The sequence below is a fragment of the Schistocerca cancellata genome, chromosome 8, assembly GCF_023864275.1.
Source record: "Schistocerca cancellata isolate TAMUIC-IGC-003103 chromosome 8, iqSchCanc2.1, whole genome shotgun sequence".
Lineage (NCBI taxonomy): Eukaryota > Metazoa > Arthropoda > Insecta > Orthoptera > Acrididae > Schistocerca > Schistocerca cancellata.
In genome coordinates, this window is record NC_064633.1 from 483845944 (window position 1) to 483851966 (window position 6023).

At 41.4% G+C, this 6023-nt stretch overlaps 1 non-coding gene across 1 annotated transcript; it reads right to left on the reverse strand.

Moving 5' to 3' along the window:
- Positions 1 to 946: 946 nt before the first annotated feature.
- Trnas-gga (transfer RNA serine (anticodon GGA)) lies at positions 947 to 1030 on the reverse strand. The gene is given in 2 exon segments: positions 947 to 981; positions 991 to 1030. It is a non-coding gene; the product is annotated as a tRNA-Ser (tRNA).
- Positions 1031 to 6023: the final 4993 nt, after the last annotated feature.

A 6023-nucleotide genomic window follows, 5' to 3' on the forward strand; every position in this document is an offset into this window, starting at 1 on the left:
TTTGCAGGAAATGTAGTATAATCGAAGTTTATATCCGGAAACACTTTCTTTAGAAATCGCTGTTTTCGAGTTATTCTAGAACAACGTAAAAAAGTGGCTTTTAAACGCCGCCCCAGCGCAAAGCTCACACCCCACATGCGGGGATTTTTAGTATGTCGTTAATGGCAGACTCCCTACCACTGCTACACGATTTTTTTTACTGTAATTTTATTTTCTCGACTCGGCTGTTAGTTAAAGCTGCCCTCGATCCAAAGGTTGGTTTGGACATCACAGTGCTTGATGAAACGTGGCCCTATTGAAGGTGGTATGTTCGTGTATTTTTCTGACCTTCAAACTGACTTAGCCAGCCTGTCGTAGAGGGGTGCAATCCCTTCGCATTTTTCAGACTTTGTTTGCAATTAACTCTGTGATCTAAATCGCTGGCACTGTGTATGGCATGAAGTCTGGGCAGAGCAGTATGCGATACCACTGCCTCGTGCACGAAGAACGCAGCACACTGATTCCAAGTCGCCGGAATCTTTATTTTTAATAGCTCAAAGGGAGGCATCTATCGTTACAATACACCATAATTTATCCAGTTTTTCTTTAAAGGCCTTCTCACAAGATATAAATCGTTGTATGTGATATGTTTCTTGGTTCGGGTTGGGGCCTAGTTCCTCAGAATGGCGACAGTAATGTGCAGTTCTCACTGAGGTGATGTAGTATGTGAAACGACACGTTGCAATCAAGGTCGCGTGACGTGACGGTTATCCATGCAACACTCTTTTTCCCACAGGGGCGATATGACAAGCAACAAGGCACAGCAGAGGGTTACAGCATCACGTGTAGTGGTTCAAAATGGTTCAAATGGCTCTGAGCACTATGGGACTCAACTGCTGTGGTCATAAGTCCCCTAGAACTTAGAACTACTTAAACCTAACTAACCTAAGGACATCACACACATCCATGCCGGAGGCAGGATTCGAACCTGCGACCCTAGCGGTCATGCGGTTCCAGACTGTAGCGCCTTTAACCGCTCGGCCACTCCGGCCGGCCACGTGTAGTGCATCGCTGCTAGTCTAGTCGTGGACAGCTTCCAAATATGTCACATATTTACTCGAGACTGGAAAGAGGTATTTCTGTACTTCTAACATTAAAACAATATCGATCTCTTAGCTACATTTGATATGCAGCATTGCGTGACATAAAATGCACCAAACGTAAATTGCCCAGCGACTAGATTTTTTACTGCGAACTTCTAAAAATATTTGCTTTGTTTTATACAATACCTATGGACATAGCGAAATGAAAACAAGTTCATTATCGAATGTGATATCAAACTATAAGATGCAAAAAATCTGCTTTTTATCAAATAGTTTCCCCAAAATCGAATGAGAAAGATTGCATAGCGGAGAACACACGAGAATCCCAAAACACTGGTCTTTAACCTTTTTACGCGAAAAGTAACACTTTTACTGAGCAACTTGTTACAGAGGCGGATGTAGCGTCGCTACACCTACATAAAACAAGTTTTTGAGGCACATCAAATGATATGAAATTTCCCTCCCTTTACATCATACGATGCAGTTGCATGCAGTAGTTGCGCCTGGCGATACGACAGAGAATTGCAGCGTTATCGTATCGCTGTTGTCCCAGTGTGAACCAGTTAAGTCGCTTAGGAATAGCTCTTCAATTTCTAAGTCATTCTCTTCTGTTACTCCAATTCTGAAATGGTTCCAACCGACAAACAACCCTCAAGAATTAGTCGAACGAATATATCTGTAAGGTTGGATGTTCTGCACTTCCAGAAGACGCTTCGGATTTATATCAGTTTGGTAACTGTCTACACCACTGCTTGATTTATGAGACAATCCAAACTTAAATCCCTCAACACAGAAACTGCCAAGTATTTAACGTCCGTGATTCTGTGATTGATCACCACTCGTGCAGTCAAACGGTATCAAGTCTTTTCGTCTAAACGCGCATTGTTTAACATTTGTTTCATACCACTAATATTTGCTAACTACTAACCTAGTTTCGGCTTATTACGCCGTATCATGTAACAACCGAGGCTAGTCCGCTGTGTACGTAGCACGATAATGTGTATCTCGTTAGCAAAATGACACAGCAGAACACGAATTACTGCATCGAGAAATACTCGTATGTTGGATGGAGGTGCATCCAGAGGAGCCGTGATTTTTCCTCTGAGTAATCCATTGTCAGTTTAGTGCAAAGAATTGATAACCGACAGTTTTACGCCAGGAGAGAGCTTGGAAACCGAAATAATCTGTCATTTGTGTAGGAAAGGTAGCAATATCGTGGTGGGAGGCTGATGGTGCAACTGTGGTGGGTCTCTGCTTCATCGGAAGGCGACAAGGAACGGAAAAAGTTCTTGGAACATTTATTTAATTTGTTTACTGAAGTCGTTAGCCGTTCTTTCCTTATCATGAGCAACGATGTTTCCTCCGATACATTTCAAATTGGTCGACAGCGTGTTACAAGGTGAGGATCCCACTCGAATACTTCGAGTAACGTGCTTCTCCGACTTGAATTTGGATTGCACTTCGAAGATGCATTTCCACCAAGGCCATTGTGCGCACACTCCTCCAGAGTTGGAGATTTTTCTTGTTAAGGTTGGTAAGTTCCCTTTAGGAAGCCATCAATTACCTCCTTTAATGCAGGTACGAATCCTTGTGGACATTTTCCGATGAGCGCACACCATGCTAAGGGGACTGCCAATAAGGCAATTCTGAGTTATTGTTATCGTGCAGAAATTGTCCTTTCCATTCTTAAGATAACAGAGAATTGGAGAATATCTATACTGGGGCACAGGACACATCAAGCAATAGCTACCATCCAGGAAAATAAATTTGGAACTTACTATTGGAGAGAAGTGGGAGGAGGGGGGGGGCAGGGAGGTGGTAAAAATTTGGGAGGAGACAAGCTTTCACTGCAGTAAGCAGCTTCTTGGGATGTAAGTTGCACATGTAAGCCGACGTGCACAAAAGAGACTAGCGTCAAGAGCTACGTCAGGGCTGTCTTCATACTTATGAGTACAACAACTATGTTTGAGTGGATGTGCACCAAATGTAGGAACTTGTCGTCTTTATCTATTTACGGGACTGGTGTCAAGGTAATAAAATCGTTCTCAAATGACACGTGGGTCATCATGTCGGGTGACCAAAATATGAGACAAGGCAGCACGTTGCGGTCGAACATTTTTTTTTTTGTGTGTGTGTTTTCTGACTATCGATGAAACTCCATATAGTAAAATGATTTGCATACCTTCGTAAAACTTGCATGTGAAACACTAAAACTGTTAGCTAATGTCTGGATATCAGATGTAATGACCCACGTGACATGTGAAAATGATAGTGAAAATTTAAGGGAGAGAAGTAAAAAAAAGTTTTGTTCCAGTATTGCTTAATAAACAAATATTAATGGAATAAAACGCAGTCATTTTACTTTTCAGTGTTAATGAGGAATGGCTGTACTCGCGAGTGACTGAAGAACACGTCAGTATGAGGTCGAATGTGTTGAAAATTGTCATATGAACAAATAAATTCGAAAAACTGCAACAGTAGTAACGACTGATTATTTATTAATGTTCTGGCGTATCTGAAGCTAACAACAGGATGTAAGTGTGATGTATTATCTACGCCGCTTCTGTTATGTAGATAGACGTAATGCTTTTTCAAATCATGAACGACCATTTAGATTTACATCCGGACACCAGAAGTATGTGCTTTGAATGGTTTATATTTCACAATAGCAGTATTTTCAGTTGTCTTCTCGAGTTTATAAGGCGCTGATTAAGTAGGATAAAATAAATAAAATTTTTAGAAAGAATCAACGAAAGAGTATTTTTCTCTTAAGTGTACGAAAAATATTTAGGACGTTACTAGCACACTTCTTTTTTGATGGAGGCAGTAATCGGACCGACGATATCTTCTTGAGATTTTCGGGCCTGAACAAAACTTGGCCGTTGTAAATATCTAACAGCCAATAAAGGAAGTGAATTACACCTCGCTTTCAACGACACGTTTGGTAAACACGAAATTGTGCAAGTGTAACAAAATAAGAGGAGCAAGTTGGTTACAAAAGGAGAAACGAAAACATGTAAAGCCATGTTAATATCTATGAAGAAAGATTTTTAAAAGAAAGAAACCTATGACATCAAAAGTAAAGTAGTAGCTTTGGAAAATGTGTGTTTACCTGGTAGGAATGATATGAACTGAGTGGCAGATAATGGAAAAATCGGAAGAATGAAAAAGCAACTGAAAATTTAATACTTCAGACTAGGATGAGGACAATAACGTATGACATGAGGAGGTAACAGATGGATTTTGTGAAGAGAAGATCTATGGAAAATTGTACCAAATGGAAGAGTAGTTTGGAAGGGAATGTGCCAAGTTCCGCTACTCTGTCAAAAGGTGAGGAACGGATAGAGAGAGGGCGGGGGGTGAGGGGAACGGGGAAGTGTGGAAATGTGTGGGGAAACTAATAAAAGAATAGCGTTTTTAGGCAATGGTCACTCTCAAGCACGAGGTATAGAATACAGACACAATTGTCTTCAAATTCGGGGACATTATGATACGGAAGTGTTTCATTTCTAGTGATTTTCTAGTGGATATTAGCAAATTTGAAAATTCAGACACTTCTCATTAAATTAATTAAATGAATAAACCAAATTCCTTCCATTAGGAAAAACATTGTATATATTGTTATGCTAAATATTTTCCCATCATTTTGGGGGACTTTTTCAACTTCCTGTATGGTATATTGTAATGTTATGTCTTCCTTTGTATGCTGTGTGGTTCTTTAGTAGATACGAGAGCAAGAAACTGAAGCTGTTCATGTTCAGAGAATTTACATATTAATTTACCCTACATCTAATGTCAAATACTAAAAATAATATATAACTTTGTTGTTGAAGTAGCAACGTTGCTAGCAATAGATCTGAATGTAGAAATATGTACAGATACAAAAGACTTATAAATCTGTCACTCTTAAATACACTACTGGCCATTAAAATTGCTACACCAAGAAGAAATGCAGATGATAAACGGGTATTCATTGGACAAATATATTAGACTAGAACTGACATGTGATTACATTTTCACGCAATTTGGGTGCATAGATACCGAGAAATCGGTACCCAGAAGAACCACCTCTGGCCGTAATAACGGCCTTCATACGTCTGGGCATTGAGTCAAACAGAGCTTGGATGGCGTGTACAGGTACAGCTGCCCATGCAGCTTGAACACGATATCACAGTTCATCAAGAGTAGTGACTGGCGTATTGTGACGAGCCAAGTGCTTGGCCACCATTGATCAGACGTTTTCAGTTAGTGAAACATGTTTAGAATGTGCTGGCCAGGGCAGCAGTCGAACATTTTCTGTATCCAGAAAGGCCCGTACAGGACCTTCAACATGCGGTCGTGCATTATCCTGCTGAAATGTAGGGTTTCGCAGGGATCGAATGACGGGTAGAGCCACGGGTCGCAACACATCTGAAATGTAACGTCCACTGTTCAAAGTGCCGTCAATGCGAACAAGAGGTGACCGAGACGTGTAAGCAATGGAACCCCATACCATCATGCCGGGTGATACGCCAGTATGGTGATGACGAATACGCGCTTCCAAAGTGCGTTCACTGCGATGTCGCCAAACACGGATGCGACCATCATGATGCTGTAAAGAGAACCTGGATTCATCCGAAAAAATGACGGTTTGCCATTCCTGCACCCAGGTTCCTCGTTGAGTACACTATTGCAGGCGCTCCTGTCTGTGATGCAGCGTCATGGTTAACCGCAGCCATGGTCTCCGAGCTGATAGTCCATGCTGCTGCAAACGTCGTCGAACTGTTCGTGCAGATAGTTGTTGTCTTGCAAACGTCCCCATCTGTTGACTCAGGGATCGAGACGTGGCTTTTTTTTTTAATAGAGATGGGGCCCCTCGACGCCCGCACCAACGTGGTGAACAAACCAAAAGTTCTACTGTCACCTCCGTAAACATGTTAGTTATCTAGTAAGTGGATCACA